Source organism: Euprymna scolopes, chromosome 11 (assembly GCF_053919585.1).
Source record: "Euprymna scolopes isolate OS-2025 chromosome 11, ASM5391958v1, whole genome shotgun sequence".
Lineage (NCBI taxonomy): Eukaryota > Metazoa > Mollusca > Cephalopoda > Sepiida > Sepiolidae > Euprymna > Euprymna scolopes.
This window is the reverse complement of record NC_136492.1, coordinates 23261851-23282195: the sequence shown is the minus strand read 5'-3', so window position 1 is coordinate 23282195 and position 20345 is coordinate 23261851. Positions and strand designations below refer to the sequence as shown.

At 34.8% G+C, this 20345-nt stretch overlaps 1 protein-coding gene across 2 annotated transcripts in view; it reads right to left on the bottom strand.

Annotated features, from left to right (window-relative positions):
* Positions 1 to 20345, bottom strand: part of LOC145287805 (patatin-like phospholipase domain-containing protein 4) — a 137146-nt gene that overhangs the window by 85646 nt on the left and 31155 nt on the right. The gene's annotated exons all lie outside the window — the stretch shown is intronic.

Below are 20345 nucleotides of genomic sequence, written 5' to 3'. Positions count from 1 at the left end.
GGGGATTTTATTGAAAATAGACAAGCGCCGTACATTGTTATTACATATGTGTTTATGGGGGCAAAAAATAAGACTGAAATTAAACAAAGAATAAGTGAATTTATTGGAAATATTAAAATATTGCAGCATTAAGAATTTTTTTTTAAATTCACTTTATAACATTATATAATCAATTCTTAATGCTGCAATATTTTAAGTTATAAATTTATATTTTTTACTAGAATATCTTGTCCTTTTCTTTTCGACTTTTAACAACTAGTCCTTTACTTTACCATGTTTAACCATATTATTTTTCATGCTCACATTTTCTATTGTAATGTATGTACACAGGCAGCGAAAACAAAGCCTGCACTTGTAATTTTTTCAAAAACTACAAATTTAAGCTAAATTTAAAGTAACTGTTTAAACAAACTATACCTTATATAATATATATTTATGAACTGTACATAGGGCCCAAGCAAAGCCGGGCTGAACTGCTAGTATATATACCTTTCTTGAACTCTCCTGTCGATTTCAATACATGAGCTTCCGTCACAATAACTAAGTTGCTCGGAAATCCACACAGATGATTTGTTTATAGTGATGAAGGCTTTGTGCAGAACCAACCACACTTTTTGGTATTACTGCTAACCTTCATTGGTGCAGATAACTGCCACAGGAAAAAGTATACAGTAGACCGCAGGTTTTTACATAAGAGTTGCCTAGATGCATGTTTTAACGAAGATTGGGGTGCATCTCTCCCAGTGAATTAATGCGCCTCCAGATACCAACCTGGAAATTTCTACAATTCGGCGTGGTATATACAGCGCCTAGCTTTCCCAAATGGTCAACCATCTGGTACTGACGTGGCTCAACGTTGCTTAACTTCGGTGATCTGGTGAGAACAGATGTGTCAACGTGATTGTGCCGTATATGCATATATATGTACACATACATATGTACACATGCATATGTACACACACATATACACACGCATACATTACATATATATATATATACATGTTTATGCATATATATGTGTGTGTGTGTGTGTGCGCGTGTGTATGCATATATGTGTGTGTATTTATGTGTACGCGTGTGTGCGACATGCTGAATGAGTATTCAGAAACCGGTAAATTGTGAAAAGCACTCAATTTCTCAGAAATTTCTTAAAAACTAATTTGAATATTAATTGTACAAATACTAAAAAATATATTTAATCTTCAATAAATTGTGTTAAACTCACAAATTGGCATGCAGTAAGTCACGTGATGAAGAATGAGGTGAAGGAAAAGTCTCACGAATGCCGACCATCAATTATTATTTATTCTTTGACTAGCAGGGAGATCCAACGTTGCCCGGGATTGAATGAGGACCAACAAATGTTTCAGCCTCCCAAATTTTATTGTCAGCGAAATCCGTGAAATCACCCATTTTTCAATCAAATCAACTGATTGCCTACTCTAGTCTGGGACACACCATGGTGCACCAAGAAGAAGCTTCATATGCCTTCATATGTAGTTTTCATTGCACTGTAGAGAAACTACTGTTGATTTTACAAAATTATTTCTCATATAATAGCTTGAATTAAAGTTTAAAATGTGAAAGTTAAGTATCCTGATTTAATTGTACTCTAAAAAGAAACATTCATTTTGAATGTGCCTCTTTAATATCAAGGAACTTACAGTTGATTTTATACGCCGGGCATTTCTACTTGTGCGCTGATAAAACCTCCTAAATGCACTTGTGGTGTTAGACTGTAAGGCGCTAACTTTAGTCAAAATCGCCTGTTTCTTCTTATATTAATATTAGATTTTTACAAATACCAAAGATATTCTGATACAAACCCTATTTAAGAACACTACCAGACACATGAAGTACATTTGTGTGAAATTCAAAAAAAAATCAGCCCAGCTGTTTAAGAGTCCATATGGAATGAACTCACATGCACAAAGTTTCTTTTATATAATAGTAGAGATTGTCTTCTTTTACCGGGGCTTTTTCTATTATTGATTAATGGCTAAGATATTCAAATACAAAACCTATCTAAGAACACTGCCAGACACATCAAGTACATTTGGGTGAATATATTGTGAATATATTTTTAAAACTCGGCCCAGCTGTTTAGGAGGCCATAGGGAACAATGTACACATACATGTGATCACACAACAGTTTTTTTTTAACCAAAGTCCTTTGCTTTACTGTTGTAATCTACAAGATCTTTCAAACTGTACGGGTTAATAGTAGAGGGCGGACAAGGCAGTATTGCATCATATAGTCTTCCGCAGATAGTTGGGTCAGTTTTATAGCCCCATTTGGTCATAACTTTTGATTGTCTCATTCCTGTTTTTGTGGTTGACTGTTTTTGGTCTGTGTTGCTAAAAAATAAAAATTATATTTCTGATCGATTTTCATATTTAATCCTGATCAATATTTTGTTGATTAGCCATAAATAACGTTTTTCTTTGCATGCCTTTGTTTCCCACTTTCTTATGCACAGTATTTTGCATCGTTGTCGTATTCTGCATAGAGAACAGACAAGGCAGTGTTGTATCGTATGATCATCCTCCCCACATTCGCAGATGGTTGGCTCAGTTTTAGAGCCCCATCTGGTCATAGCCACTGTTGATCGACGCTTTCCTATTCTCAGACAGTTGAGTGTTTTTTCCACTAAAGCCAGGGTGTTTCTGAACCAAGAGAGAGGATCTCAGAAGGGGAGATATCCACGTTAGTAGCAAAGATCCATTTCCTAGCTGTCTGGTCCATAGCTGTAGTTTGGTCTCTTCCTGAGATGTTATAGGAGTCCGACATGCCTCAGGAAGCTTTTCTTTGACATCGGCTGTCGACCGTTGGCTCACGTCCATGACGATGGATTTTATGATCTCTACTCAACCCGTAATTCTCTTCTTGTACGACTGTTAAATTCACACACAGACACATAGCATACACGCAAAGCAATGTCACCCGGCATGCAACTGGTGACATGACACGAGCTTCCATTTCCTGTGACCTTTGACTTTTCTCTTCCGTTTCTTTCTCTCTCTTCTTGCCTCGACATGACAATGAATGGACATGACTGCATTTCACTCCGCAAATCCACCCAGCCGTAGAACAAACTCTCACCCAAACGCATGCACACATTCTCGAGGTAAGAGAACTTGATTCCGTCACGAATATAATGGTTGGCCATGAAAAAATCCATCGTTTCTTAAATACAATATTCAACAAGCTAATCAGAACTTTGTCAGCTCCACACATGTAAACACACAGCAAACACATTCAACATTATGCATGCACCTGTATACATGCTCTTATTGTTCTTTTTCGATTAGTGTGTAAATAAATGTCTCTTGTATATATGTAACTCGGTATTTCTTATTGTATTAATCTGAGGTCGAAGTTTTGAACACATATTCTCTACAGATCGGTAACCCAGATCTCTACAGAACAATATCAGTGTGAGAGGGGATATCATTCTCTAGCTTTCTGATCTGCAGCTCTAATAAGGTCTCTGAGATGCTGCTACGGGTTTGACATAACTTAAGAAGCTTTTCCTTGACGTCAGTTATTGAACCACAGGTTCAACTCCATGACAGAGATAGCGTTTGTCATTAATAGCGTTTGTGGTCTCTATACAGCCAACAATTTCGCGTCTCACATCCGAAAGGACAATGCTGATGAGGAGGTGCAGATTGTTTAGGGTTAGTAGGTGTTGTTCAATGCTGAGCTTAGCTTTTTGACACAACAAGCATACTCCGAGGCAGTATAGCCCAGGGCGAAAGCATCACCAATTGTAAATGTTTCTGAAATAAAGGTACCGTAATGCTCACGGTAGAGGACCAACTAGTTTTTATAATTCTTACTAAAAATTATAATGCAGTAAAGAAAATATTTCGAACAACATTATCTTGTTTATTTTTCTGTTCTTGTTGAGCCTGTTTTCTTAATACCTCTATTATATTTTTTTATGGAAATCGCTCCAGACAAGGCATGAAGCTAGTTGGCAAAAGGTGTTAAGAACAAAAGTTGATTATAACAAAGATACAAGATGTCTATTAGACTTAATCTTGAAAAGACCAAGGCTATAAATAGGAGGAAAACAGTCAGCAAGAAGAGAGTTCGACAAGTCTACAGTTCTTGGATAGAAAATACTATAATAGTATTACAATGAGATATCAAAACAATGAATTTAGGAAGACCACTAGACCAGCAAGACAAACGTGTTGGAACAAAGGAAGCAGAGAATAAATCAAACATTTCTAAAAAAACACATACCTTAATAGTATTTATTAAAACAAGTGAAGCATGCATAGTCCCCCAGGAGTGCACAGTGAACGAGGGATAAAAAAATGACTAAGTTCAGCATTTGCCCTCCCCCTCCATTTAGCCTTAAAAGTCCCCAGGGGATGTCAAATCCTGGTGAAAATGAACAAACTTTGCAGTTTTAGGCCTTAACATATGTAAATTTGAGTTCTGCACCATGCAAAGAAAGAAATGACTAAGTCCATCATTTGCCCCCCACCCATTAAGCCGCAAAAGTCCCCAAGGCCTGAACATATTTAAATTTGAGTTCAGCACCATGCAAAACTGCTAAATAGACATACACAGAAAATTGTGGACAAATATGGTAAAATAGTCCGAAAAAGGGAGTGTTTTTATTAGCCCTAAAAGAGCCCCCTTGGGCACACCCAAGAGTTATCGCGAAGTATAGACAATCATATGGAATCAGTTAGTTACAACTTTTCAGAAAGTTTTATAAAAATGCAAGGCATCAATTTTTTTAATAAGCATAAAAATGTCACTTTTAGCTATTTTAAGTCATTTTAACCCGAAAGCCACCCCTAAGGGTGCAACCAGTGTTTTCCCGGAAAATCCGTTCTGTTACTTTTTTACTCATATCATGTTTAATGTTTGTGCACAATTTTTAAAAATTCCAGGCCGTAGTTATTGAGAAAAGTGCGGATAGATGAACGGACGAACAGACAAGGATGAATTTATAGGTTCACCTTTTTGTTGGGGGGGGGGGGGGATAAAAAAAAAAAACAAATGAGACAGACTAGCAACACCACTCTGTGTTGCAGAGATAAAGAAAGGGTAAGAACGATCAAATTAGATACATTTCTGAACTTTATCCAGAACTCTCAAATTCGACAGAGATTCACCAGCCCAAATTACTTCGTACATGGTCTTATAATGGATTTCAATTTCATAATTTATAGGGGTGTTTTGAGGTGTGCAAAAAAAAAAAAAAAAAAAAAAGAAAAGTAGTCGTAAGCAGGCAGGCTCACACCCGTGACGCGAAGGCGGAAAATAAAGTGAAAGAAAATCTGACAGCTTATCACTACTTCATGACACTTTACCGGAAGTTCGGAACGTTAAAATTAGGCAAAGTCAATCCAACCAATACGATGACTTGCAAAAATGGCTCGCAAAAAATCGACCCCCTCCTTGTAGAAAACTGCCCAATTGAGGGTTAAGAAATTAATGTGTTTTGGCCAATTTTTTTATATTTGTCGTCAGAGATATCAAGCTTCAAAATGATACCTATCTTGTGAAAATTCATCACCTATGTCAAAAGTTTTAGGCAGACATATAAACATACATACATACATACATACATACATACATACATACATTTAAGCAGACAACTGAGATTTATATTATAGATTTGTAAAATACGTAAATATTTAATCAGGAGTTAATGAATATAAATCCTTATTTTAGACTAACAAATTGGACTGTAGTAGGCCATGTGATGAAGACTGGGTTAAAATAAGACCACAATATTATTGATATAAGGGAAACCGAATGTCTACACACCCAAGACAATAAGTGAACTAACTCTTAATGAATGACCTCTAGTCTGTTGTAGAATTAGACCAAAAGTGGATAATGGGATCATTTTTATTTCGTATCATTCACCTCAAACATGGTATATTGCTGCTGGGATGTAAGGGGTTACTGTGATTAACAACAAGATTTATAAGGGACGTCCTAAGTAGGGAGTTGTGCAACAAGATGCCTGTTCATATTTGTAGGGAAAATTGTGGAAACCGAGCAAAGGGCTTACAGTTAAAGTGTCCGCATGTGTGTGGAATCAAGTTGCGCAGGGATGGAGGGGGGAGGGGGTAAGAAAGAATCAAGATGGCTACGGCCACAGCTTTTATGACTAGTGATCTCGCAAAATGACAGAAAATCTCGCTGTTCGTGTGCAGATTAGATGGTCCTTAACTGCATAAAAGTAGGCTGTATGGAGAATAAAGACAGACTGTTGTAGGAGAATCATTGGAAACTGTTTCTGCGCGTTACCGAGTCACTTTGCCCTTTTTTTTCTCGCTTTCTTTTTGTGTGACAATATTGCATTGAAATTTCTGCAGATTGGTATAGTCAGAGAAACAGAGAACAAGAAAGGAATTAAAAATGGTCTGAGTAAAAAACAGAGTAAGAAGGGATCCAGCATCTGGGGATCTCCATAGTGAAGGGGTGAGATTTTGCTACTAGTTGGGTTGATCTTGTGTATTTATACCTAAGTGAAGCCAAGGAAGATTTCCTTTCCATTTGACAGATATAAGAAAGAAACAAACTATAAAATCAACGTTCAAACTCCTCGGCCACAATCAGCATGAAATCAAATAAGTACATACTGCCAAGGCTGCTGCAACAAAGGTAGGCTTCCTCTACTAGGCAACTTTTCTCCTACCATAACAGAGTAATGGAGTACTGTTGCCACATCTGGGCAGGAGTTGCTCAGAGCATCCTATCCTACCTCGACAGAGTTCAAAACCGACTTCGTAATCTAGTAGGTGATGCCCTTTTCTCTTCTCTGCAATCTCTTTCCCACAGAAAAGACGTGGCGAGCCTGTCACCTAAATAATCTAATTACACCAAATTTCCACTACAAACGATTACTATGCTGTCTCACACATTAACCATTCTTCTCGAGTGGCCTTCAGGCCTTGATATGTGGTAACACCTTTGTTAAAAAAAAATCAGAGCCGTATGTGAAGTAACGTCACCATAAAAAAAATGTGCGCACAAACGGACGATGACGTTCAGGAGTACAGAGATCGGAGAGAAGACGCATGATCACGTTTTATTTGGGAAGGTTTGTGGTAATAAATGTCATTATTACAAAATAAATAAAAGGAGTTAAGTTATTACTTGTCCTATGTTCCTTGCGACGCACTCCGCTACAATGTATTGGGTCCCGTGTATTTACATGTTAGCGCATGTATAAAAGGGTGTAATGTTACACTACCTACCAACTCTTTCTCACAGAAGAGATGTTGCAAGTCTATCCCTGACCTATCGTTCATGACAGATGCTCGACCGAGCTTCAATCTATGCTCTCTTCTCCTGTAAAACATTCACAACAAACACTCATTTTGCTACAATCATCTAATCCCCTATCTTTCTTTCCCCCTCTCTGTTTTTCTTTTCTCCTCTCTCTCTCTCTCTCTCTCTCTCCTCTTTCCCTCTCTCTCCTTCCCTTTTCCCTCTCTCTTTTGCTTCTGGAAGCTTCCCCCGTAAAACATTCACAGCAAACACTCATTCGCTACAATCACTGTAAACAATTTCCGTTACTCTCTATCTGTGCTTAAAATGAAACGAAAATTCCAGGAGCAAAATTTTACTAATTATGTACAACAAATTAAGGCACGACAAATGTATGACAACTGCTTCTACTGATTTGTGTGATATTTAGGCATGTCATTCGAGCAACCTGGGATTCTTATATTAAGAACATGAAGTAACTGATTTTAATTTAGACCGATTGGTATGCTGACTTTTTTATTATTTTATTTTTCGCTAAAAATCTTTACATATTTTTTTTTTCAAACTTGGTTAAATATTTAAAAATATACGAGTCAAACATAGAAAGAATATCACTCTTTGAGTCCAAAAAATATTTGGTAAATATTCACTATTAAAAAAACAATTTACGATTTTAAAAAGCAGTAAATAAATATATATTTGTTTTAAATTTACGGCAATATTTTTTGTTTGACTAATATTTTTTTTTTATTTCCCTCCTCCTAAGTCTGAAAAAAAAAAAAAAAATTGTTTATTAAAAAAAAAAAAAAAAAAAGGGCTACACATCTTTAGCTAACAACAATTGTTTGATAGATTCTGACTCCCCCAAAAATATTGTTTTTCTCTTTTTTTAAGATTTAAAAAAAAAATGTTTTTTTAAATAGCAGCAAAAAATTTGTGTCTAAATATCACACAAATAAGAAATCAATAGGAGCAGTTGTCGTGCCTAAATAGTAAAATTAAATTTTGTCTATACCTCGTCACTATCCCTGATTGAATAACCGGTAATTGGAAACGGATCTTCTCCAAAAAAAATTTTGCATTGTTGGCGGTTGGGAGGGAGATTAATGCTTGATTATCAAAATGAAGATAAAAGATTAAGATGGGATAGAAAGAGAGAGTGGGGGGAGGAAGAGAAAGAGAGAGAGGAAAATAGAAAGAAAGGGTGGAATAGAAAGAGAGAAAGAGAAAGGGGGAGAGTGGAAAAGAGAAAGGAAGAAAGAGGAGAAAGAGAGGGGAAAGAGAAAGGGAGAAAGAGAGGGGAAAGAGAAAGGGAGAGAGAGAGGAGAAAGAGAAAGGGAGAGAGAGAGGAGAAAGAGAAAGGGAGAGAGAGGAGAAAGAGAAAGGGAGAGAGAGGAGAAAGAGAAAGGGAGAGAGAGGAGAAAGAGAAAGGGAGAGAGAGGAGAAAGAGAAAGGGAGAGAGAGGAGAAAGAGAAAGGGAGAGAGAGGAGAAAGAGAAAGGGAGAGAGAGGGGAAACAGAAAGGGAGAGAGAGGGGAAAGAGAAAGGGAGAGAGAGGGGAAAGAGAAAGGGAGAGAGAGGAGAAAGAGAGAGAGAGAAGGAGGGAGAAAGAGAGAGAACGGGGAGAAGAAGGGAGAAAGAGAGAGAAGGAGGGAGAAAGAGAGAGGAGGAGGAAAGAGAGAGAAGAGGGAGGAAAGAGAGAGAAGAGGGAGGAAAGAGAGAGAAGAGGGAGGAAAGAGAGAGAAGAGGGAGGAAAGAGAGAGAAGAGGGAGGAAAGAGAAATTAAGGAAGAAAAGAGAAATGAATGGAGGAAAGAGAGAGAGAGAAATGGGGGGGTGAAACGAGGGGAGAGGGGATGGGAGGGAGAAAGAGAGAAAGATGGCAATCAATAAACCGAAATCAAATTCACTTATTGTGACAATTATGTCTACATTACTTTCACAAATGACAACAGCAGAGTGTGAGGGGGTGCAATGGATGAGGAGTTTCAATAGAGTTTGAGCTTTATGTTGTCATGGAAACCACAATGATTAATCCCAAAGATGAATAGCGTTAAAGACAAAAAAAAACATATCAAGAGCGATGGTTGGATTAACCTCATTTACACAAGTCAATCTAAGGAAAGTTCACAGAACAAATGCTCAGGACTTTTTTTTTATGGAAATCAATCCAGACAAAGCATAAAGCCAAAGGAGGGGGGAAAAATAGCAATTCTTCCCCTTTGTCAGAAACATTGCTCACGGAATGTGAGGACTAAAGGACACAATAAGGAAAGCAAGAGTTATAAGGCTGCCAAAAGTAAACCCAAGGTCCACTATAGACTAAATATTCAACTCTGATCCCTGAAATTTAAAAAAAACTGACTCACTACAGCCTAAAAAAATCATTTTTTTTTTTTCATTTGTAATATTTTATGAAGTGATTAACCACAGTTGAGGGCTGCTTTAAGGATCTAAGGGAGGATGCCACGTCTTTCCCATAACTCCACTTACCCTTGATCCTCAAGTTATAATGAGGAGTGTTTAGCAAGACAGTATAAAGTACTAATTTTTTATTCTTTGAGCCCCGAACTCCCAGCACATTAATAAACATTTTAAAGCATTTTGTAAAATAAACTCGTAAATATATACCTAAAAAATAAAAAAAAGGTACTTATTAGGTCACTCATTAAACTTTGATCAGTGTTAGGACGATAACATGGTTAAAGGGAAATAACTTTTCTGTAAAAGCAAAGTTGCCTCCCCTGCTTTAACACTGGATAACAGTTAAATAATGTTATATTAGAGTTAAAGCAGGGGAGCCAACTTTGCCTTTACACAAAAGAGTTATTGTCCTAACTCTCCCCAAACTTTAATGAGTGATCCAATAGGTCACATCTTCACACGAGAACAACATGTGACCACAGTCGAGCAGCCATTCTGGAACGGAGCATGTCACGTGTAGACAATCTGACTAGGCGAATAGACTTAAGAATCTTTTCCGATTTACAAATAAAGCAAACATATCACATACAATAACTCATAACAACTGGTGACCCGGAAAAATGTGAATTTGCAAACACAGTTATCCTTTTTATTGGGGAGGGGTGTGGACATTGCTTATCAAGGCCCAAATGCCAATTTGAGGACATGGGTTAATGAATGTGAGGTGGCTGGTGAGACAATACCGTGATGATCAGTAATGGTGGAACATGGCTAGGTTTAAATTATATAAGAGAACGGCCCAACAAGAATTTGTTTACAGTAGACTTAAAAATGATCATGTTATAGTCAGCTGGGAGGCAGTTCCACTGGCGGACAATTCTAGGAAAGAAACTTTGCTGATGGAATTTTTTCTTAGCTTTAGGCATAGGTAGAGTAAAGGAAATTTTTGACAGTTGTTGTAACTAGGCAAGTGTTTCTTTTTTTGAAAATGTTATACATGGGAGGATCATAGATAGAAGCTCAGTGACCCTGTCTGTCTGTGGAACAGTCTCTACCAAACTACTCTGTCAATTTTTGGTCCAGTCTACAGACTTGAAACTTGATATATAGGAGATTTGGACCGATGGAACAAATTCAATTCAGTTATTAACCAGTAAATATAGCCGCTAAGGGGTCAAAAGTGAAAAAAATTGGAACTTGGTAGATGTAAGTCGACTAAACGTGTCATTTCTACACATGCTCAAATATATTTTCACATTACTTTTCTTTTTTTTTTAAGTTTTCATATGTTTATGGACTTAGCTCAGATGGTAATAAATGATGCTGGAGTGCTTTATGTTTTGGTTTCGAGTCTAGCTGATGGCACCAAAGTCATATTTTATTTTTGAAATTTTTGGAATCACTACTATATTTTGGGTACAATATAATAATCAATAGATAATTGGCTCTATAATAATAAATATGAAGTTTGCATGAATTTAAATATCATATTTAAGCATATTCTATGACCGGGCAATGCCGAGTGACCTGCTTGTAAATTATATGACAAAAAACAAAATTAGTCCTTTTCTGCTCACTATATTTTTGGCTAACTAATCCTCAGGCCTGCTTTGGGTAGGATTAAAACCGCTATCTTCAGACAATGTTCAACTGGAACCGTAAAGACTCAACGCATCTATCCATTGCGCCATGGGCCTCAAAGGGGATTCAAGGTTGGATTTTTTCGTCTTCTAAATTCAAGTTTTCGTACTTATCTGGTTTTCCGTTGCCGGGTCCGTACCAAATGGTATTATATTATTTGTTTTTATTGGAATCATTTGAGATGAGTAATTTGTATATTTCTTTCTTTTTATTTTTTTTTTGTGGAGTGTTATCCTCATCCTTATAGTTGTTGCTTCACCACGTTTTGGCCAACTCATCCTCTGGCCTTCTTCAGGTTGTTAACAACGACAGCTAGGAATGCAAAGTCTTAACTGTATCGCTAGAAATTACTGCCTTCCATAGTTGTTGTCTCACCACGTTTTGGCCAACTAATCCTCAGGCCTGCTTTGGGTAGGATTGAAACCACTAACTTCAGTCAATGTTCACCTGGAACCGTAACGACTCAACGCCTCTATTCACTGTGCTACGGACCCCGAACGGCGATCAAGGTTGGATTTTATTGTCTTATAAATCCTATTTTGAGTTATTTGATCTTCCATTGACGGGTCCATACCGAATCGTGGAACAATAAAAGTGTCACGCTAAAGAAAACAACATTACGGCTTTATTTTTAAACTTTTATTGAAAAAAAATTTGATTATGTAGTTGAGCTGACATCCATTCAATGTAGCCGCCTTCAGCCTCAATCGCTGCCTCAATATAGATCTGGAACTGGGAGCATGCCTCTTCCACAAGCGCTGGCAGGAGCTTGGCAAATACTTAGCGGATGGCGACAATCAGGCTGGCTTTGGTGTTGTGGGAGGTCATGTTGGTGATGTTCTCGATGTATGACCAAACGAAGTAGTCCAGCACATTCATGTTGGGGGAGAAGGGGGGGGGGGCTAGTGAGAGAAGGGTACAAAGTTGTAGCACTCCTTCTGAAGCCAAGAATGGGTCTCTTTGGACTTGTGGACCAACACGGAGTCCTACTGCCAAACCTGTGAACAACCAATATTTTATGATGTCTAGCAACGATAAGCACGGCGGCCATTAACTGTACTTATGATTGTCAAGAAAATATATTTCAATAGAAGATAAAATAAATATTTTATGTCTTACTTTAAAATAGCCTAAACATGAAACTCCTGACGTGTAGAGCTAAACTCCCTCTCTTTCTTTTACCAAACATGGAGACTTATACACCTGAAGAAGGTCAAAGGTTACATCCTTCGACAGCGACCTGATTGCACCAGGGGATTACCACACTCTTCAGCATATGCAGGTAAACTTTGGTGTTGACTTTCAAGCCGACTTTGAAGATGTGAGGTGGCATGATGTGGTACTCACTTGAAACCATACCAAAGAGCATAACCGTGGCTGGAAAATTTGTTTTCATCATCCTGGGAACATTCTTGTTATTTGGGACAATCTATTGATGCATTTTGAGGATGCTGGCAATGGTCCTGTTATCATAACTTGAATCGATAGAAAGTAGGAGTTGTATAGCGGCACACCTCCAATCTCAATCATTGAACATTGTGTCACTTTTAGGCTTGATAGAAGGCTCCTGTCGCTCTTGGGATATGTACACAACTGGCCAATTAGTAGATGGTCTGCAACAACAAAAAAAAAGGAAAAGGAAGAAGAAAAGGAAGAAGAAAAGAAAAAAGGAAAAAGAAGAAAAGAAAAAAGGAAAAAGAAGAAAAGAAAAAAGGAAAAAGAAAAGAAAAAAGGAAAAAGAAGAGAAAAAAGGAAAAAGAGAAAAAAGGAAAAAGAAAAGAAAAAAAGGAAAAAGAAAAGAAAAAAAGGAAAAAGAAAAGAAAAAAAGGAAAAAGAAAAGAAAAAAAAGGAAAAAGAAAAGAAAAAAAGGAAAAAGAAAAGAAAAAAAGGAAAAAGAAAAGAAAAGGAAAAAGAAGAAAAGAAAAAAGGAAAAAGAAGAAAAGAAAAAAGAAAAGAAAAAAGGAAAAAGAAGAAAAGAAAACCAGTTCTCATCAAACGGAAATGGAATCATGTAATCTTTTCTAAAGTAACAATTTTATGGTTCTATCCTTTATATATTACTAGCGAGGGGTACCCAGCGTTGCCCGGGTGTTTGGAGGTGTGTGTGGAAACTCCGGGGGGGGGGGTTAAAAAAAATAAAAGTAAGTATGAGGATCGAACCCAAACCGTTCAGTTGTAAATTAAAGTGTGAAAAAAAAAAGTGCAACGTTAACCATTGCCCCACCGCAAGATACTAACGGAAACACGTTTGAATTTATTTAATTACTTGGATTTGGCAGGTGCCCGTTTTAATGAGTTAATGAGGTCACGTTTGACTGAGGGATAGTATTTCATTTACTGCAGAACGTTTTTTTTTATTTTTATTTTCCCAAGATGTTATAGGAAAAAGACTAACCTACATGCGGCGAGCGACAAATGTTGAATATTTATCTTCCCGAAATCTAGCAAATTAAATAGGCGAGATTCGTTGTTAACTGTGAGATATTACGATTTATATGTGATATAAAAAGTTTTAAAAAGTTGTGAAGCGACCGACCGCTTCTCTGAAAAAAGCCTTTTGTAGACACACAGAAAAAGCGAACACACATACAAACATACATTTTCGCTTTTATATTTATAGATTTTTATTTTTGAGAATCCTTTGAGATGAAGCTGCATGATTATCCTCATCTCCTTAGTTGTTGTTTTTTTCTTCAACAGACCAAAGGAGTAGTTGGCCAAAACGTGGTTAGACAACAACAACAAATGGATATAGTTACAAGATTCAGCATTCCTATCCCATTGCAGTTAACCACCTGAAGAAGGCCAGAGGACAAGTTGGCCGAAACCTGGTGAAACAACAAACATGATGAGGATAACAGTCCACAAAAACTGAATATATAAAAAGTTAAGTTCTAAATTATATACAAGTCATTCCCTGTAAGTTCCCAACTTCCAAAAGATGCACCCAAAAAACGTCAGAAACGAGAAAATAACAAAAGAAAATAGTAGAGTTGCCAGAATAATCCCGAAAAATATAAATCCTAAAATTATGCTTTCCTTGATAGGCAGGTTATAAAAAATAAAAAGAAAATAAATTCTAATGTGTCGATATTTTCATCTCGGACGAAAATGTTATATTGATTTTTAGATTCCAAGTAACTAAAAAACAAATTGATCTTTAAAAGAATCGATTGAGAATTCTAGAAACCGAAATACTCGAATATTTCATAAAACATCTGCTGTTTTTTTTTTGTTTTGGTTTTGTTTTTTTTAAACATGGCCGTCGACTGAGATTGAATCAAATCCAATTAATGGGATTAAGTTTTTTTTTATAACAAATCCAATAAGTTTATATAATGAATGAATGAATGACAAATGTCTGTATTCCAAAGTTCAAGATGTTAACCATCTTAAAATTTTATTCCTTTAATTCAGTTGATATTTACAATCCTTGACAGTATCTGTTTCGTAGCACAAAATCAATCACTTAATTATTATATCAATCAGTGAATCTATTTTGCCCTTAACTCACCAGAAGAAATAGCAACAATTAATATGCATAAAAACGAGATAAAGTGAGTTTTGACATGATTAAAAATCAAAAAATGGAAGAGAAGCTTCAATTACATTTTTCGAGTAGTTATAAGCTTGGAAAGACAGGGGGTAGAATAATTCACGCCTCCCATTTTGAAATGTCTATTAAAAAGTAAATAATTTATTTACCAAAGTGTTATATATCACAAATTGAAGAGAAAAGGTCAATAAATAATATATTCAAATTTAAAACAAAAAAAGTAGTGTTTTTTTAGAAATTTACCTGTAAAGTCCGAAGTTAAAACCTTTTTTTTTAAAAAAACATGTTTGTGTTTTTTGTTTTTTTTAATGAAACCTTGGTCCTTGCTCCTTTAATTGGAAAAAAAAATTAGGGCTTCAGTTACATTTTTCGAGGAGTTATAAGCTTGGAAAGACAGGGTGGAATTATTCACTATTTTTCACAAAATTTCTGACACACCTACCAATCTACCCATGTTAAGAACGGCTTTTGGAATAGACACCCCTAACCTTGCCAGAATACCCGAAAAGCTATAAAAGTTGATGTGTCGAATGTGAACGATGAGTTGGACGTAATGTAAAAATGTACCGAATTTAAAAGGGAACGAAATTAAAATTTCTGTTCCATTTTTACAACCGTAAAGCAGAGCATTCTATGCAAATTTTACCTAACTTACTGTATTAATGCTATTTTTTAAGCAAAAAAAAACAAAAAAAAAAATATTTAGGTTTGGCTATAAATTCCTAAACTCATTTCACCCTAAATAATTTAGGTGACTGAAATAGGAATCTAATTGAATCTTTAATTTCCTGAATAGTATGCGAGAATTCATTTTCTTCAAGTTATATCGAATTCATTAATACGGACTTTAGGGGCTTTTTTCGTAATGTTACTGTAAAAATTATTTTTTATTGTTACAAATTACGATGCTTTATTTATATAAAAAAAGCAAAAATAAATTCTTGCGTTTTTTATTTACTACTGAAAACCATAACTTTAGTAAAGGTATTTTTTGTTTAAACAAAATAAAACATTTTCACTAAGAGTTAAGTAAAAATAATTAGTTAATTATATTCTGCGATCATTATTTGAAAAATACTGCAATTTTCATTAAAATTCGTTAATTTCCTGATTTTTGGTGAATTTTTAAGTAAAGGGAGGAGTTAAAATGTTTATACACTTTGAGCGTCGGCATTCATTTTGTGTGTACCTACAATTTTTCGATGAATATTTGATAGGAAAGCAACCACGTGTGGTTAATTTAAATTAAATTTCAATCACATGGTTACATTATCAATAATCATGTGATTAAACCCATTGAAAATTTACCGATATTGTAAACACATTCTGTTTACATTAAGCCTGTAGTGTTTTTTTAGTGATGCAATGTTGGCAACTGAGATTTAAAAAAACCCGCTAGATCAGGAGAAAGAAATGTCCAGAAAATCGCTAGATTTTTTAACTTTTATCGTCTGAAATTTTCAAAAATCGCTAATCCCCCCCCCCAACTCCATATTTTAACTTCCTACCATAAAAAAATTATAAATATAGTATATTAAATATATAAAATGTTCCGTGTTTTCTCACTATATGTTTCTGGAATTATATTGAAGCGGTTGGCTCCCCAGAAGGCTTACATATTTTATCTGCTAGTTTTGCTTGTTTTTTTCAGAGAGGGTATTTCTTTTTTTTTTTTGCAGGAAACAAAACATAAACTCAAACTTTTTATAATAAAAGTTAAATTGAAATATACTGCAAATTAAAACATCACAATAATAGTGCAACATATTTTGAAATTAGAAAAATAAAAAAACAAAAAAAACTTTGTTTTAACATATTAAAAGTATTTAGGTTGGTAGATAATTAAATTCTACTGTATTGGTATAAGTTAGGGTTTTTTTTTCTGTTATTTCTTGCTTTTTACGATTTTCGACTAAATACTTCTAAATAAAGCAGAGTTGCTTTAATCGATTTTATAGCGAGATTTAAGAATGGTTAGCCGAAAAAAGGTGAAAAACAAAACAAATAATCAATAAATAATTGTTACCAAAGGCTACTTAAACCAATGCTACTTTTTTTTTTACTTACATGAATGAGTTTATTTTATGCTTTAAAGTATTTTCAAGCGCTTTTCTTTATTTTTTCATCTAAAATTGCGGGTGTGTGGGTGCCAAAAATCTCCAGATTTTCTAGAATTCCCCGCTAGATTGCAAACGAAATCTCCAGATCTAGCAGGAAAACCGCTAAATTGTAACACTGGTCACGTGACAGGAAGCGGTAATAAATAATTGTCCCTAAATAAAAAAAATGGCCTATCGGTACAAAGAAAAACACCTATTTATCATAGAAAAATTAAGTATAATGTTATAATTAAAAAGAAATATATAAAAACACACATGGATATAGTAAACATATTATACCAAAACGTGGAAGCCATCCGTCCAGTGGTTTTTTAGACTATTAATTGCGAACGAACCAAGAGTTACATTTATATATATATATATATATATATATATATATATATATAAAGGAGGTTAAAATTTTGCACATTTTCACATTTATTATCATAATAAATAATAAATGTTGCAAATTCTCATTTGCAAACTTTCAACTTGCTTCTTATTAGTGTTGGGACGATTAATCAGAACCAGAATCGAGAATCAGAATTTTTTTAGGGTATCGGGATCCGAAACATTTGTACCTACTTTCCAATGCCAAAAACGATTCCATAAATTACTTTTTTATTTGATTTTATTTAAAGCAAATTCTTTCACTTCTGGAAGTAATAAAAAAATAAATATTTATTGATTTTAAACTAAAAAGTAAAATTAAAACCTAAGGATCACCCCCCCACCCCCGCCCTTCATAAGTGTGTTTTTAAGTTTGAGAAAATATTTGCACATCTAACATGCGTTTTTTTTTTTTTTTTACAGTAATTGGAAAAAAAGAACTACTTAATAGGTAAATATTTAGAGATATTTAGAGATTTTATAAAAAATCAAAATCGGTAATTGTTTTGGAATTGGCAAAAATATTAGTATCACCCATCACTACCTCTTATACCGCTGCTCTACCTCGAATATTGAGCATTTTCATCTGGTTAGAATTTTCAGTATTAAATTTATATACCGTTTTTAAGTTTGCAAACTTGAATTTCTAAATTAATCTATGTATATATAAAGTAGAAGCATTCGTGTGTGTCTGTGTGTACAACTTTCCTAGAGCCCACACCACTGGACCGATCATAACCAAACCTGACATGATGATAGTCTCCCAACTAGGAATGGGCACACCATTTTCCAAGGTAAAGGTCAAGGTCATAGCCTATGTATATATACTCTCTTACAACGCACACGGTACACTGGACTGATCATGACCAAAACATAACATGGCGCCTACCATTTTTCAAGGTTAAGGTCATATTTGGTGTGGAGCTTCATAAATTCCCCCACCATGGGGTGGTGAACCCCCCAACTTGGTGTGCACCGTCCCTAGGTGAAGAAGTTTATGAAGAGTCGCACTAAATATGATCTTAACCTTTGTCCTTGAGAAATTGAGTACATCTGCTAATATATGTAAGATTGTTTGAATTTTTTATTTATTTTTTTATTAACGATTAATTTCTTTATTTCGTTCCCTGAACGTTTTTTTTTTTATTGTAAGAAAGGAGTTATTTGCCCTTTTGTTTATATTTTTCTTTGCCCAAATCTTAGGACGTTTTTACTTTTTATTTAAATATTAATTATTAAGGAGAGAAATAAAGAAATTAATCGCTAATAAAAATTTTTTTTTTTTTTTTTAATTCAAACAATCTTAGATTTATAAACGATTAAAATCATGCATAAAATTGACTAATGTCCAGTAGTCCTGTGGTAACACGTCAGACTACTTATCGAGCCATTATAGGTTCGATCCTTAGCATTGCCCGGTTGTAAAATACCCTTAAATATGTTTTAATTTATGCAGATTTCATATTTATTATTATTATTATAGAGCCAATTCTCTATTGATTATTAGGTACTTGTACAGTTTAAGACATTAAAAAAAAATATATAAAAAAAAAAAAAAGAAGTTATATTGTATGTAACTTTTCTCAGGAAAAGAAATTTCGCTTAACTTGACCAAGTACAATTATTTTTTTTACAACAGTAAGATAATTTTTTATGACAGCAAGCTGAAGGTAGCCATGTTTCGATTTTTAGACCATGAGGAAGGAAGAAAAGCTATTATTTAATAAGGTGGAAGGGTTGTTGGCGCTTTAGACAGAGTTATCTCCCCATTGCCCACTTCCTTATGGTCTAAAAATTCAAACATGGCTACCTTCAGCTTACTGTCATAAAAAATATATTTTTCTGCAGAACTTCATTCCCTAACGGGTACGTACAAGAAAACTTTTTTTCAATATTTTCATTTTTTAATGTCTTGATAAAACTGTACAAGTAACGATTATTATATTGTACCCAATATATAATAGTGATTTTAAAAGTTTTAAAAAGAAATTTGACTTGGGCGCCATCAGCTAGAATTGAAACCAAAACATTTAGCTTTCAGATAAGTATTATATGTAAATACTTATGTATTAGTTACGACATTGAATCCAGCGATTATTTATGGTAAAATCGTGCAGGAATAAATTATAAGATGGTCAACATAATAAATTTTGGAATATAACTTTGTCATTTATTCTCTATATTGCTCTGTAATTACATTGAGCTTTTTAAATAAGGATTGATATATATTATAAGAATATATATATATATATAAAGCAAGCAAGGATGCCAAGACGATCCACAGAGTTTTATAATTATTAAGATATATATAGTAGTGATTTCAAAAGTAAGGTAAAGGTATGACTTTGGTGCCATTAGCTGGAATCGAAACCAAAACCAAAATTTATGAAGAACTCTTGGTAAAATTATTTATTACAAGATGCAAGCAAGTACGCCCGGATGGTCCACAGAGTTTTATAATTATATCGATATATAATCATCCACAGCCTGTTTCACTGTATCACAGCTCTTCAGTGTGGCTCAACCAGCATCTATCCCAAGTCCGAGACCGAACCAACAACCATCGAATCGATAGTCAGTAGCTCTAACCAACAAACCTCAGAACCGGCGTTGTCGGCAATGATATCTAACAATGTTTTAGACAAACACTGACTGGTACTCTCACAACGCTCTGTTTGTTTTTATTTCTAAAGAGCTTTGCGTTAAGCTAAAGTAGTAAGCGATGCCATTACCAAGAGTGTTCAATCCAAGAATGGGAGCTTATAAATAATACATCCATACACAGACTGTTTCGTTGTATCACTGCTCTTCAGTGTGGATAGACTGGCACCTATTCCAAGATCAAACAACCATTAAGTTAATAGTAGCTTTAATCAACTGAACATGGACTAATATATATATATATATATATATATATATGCTAAAATAATATCCGAATTATAGAATGAAAAGCACATCTTACTACGCCTAGGTTGGAAATAG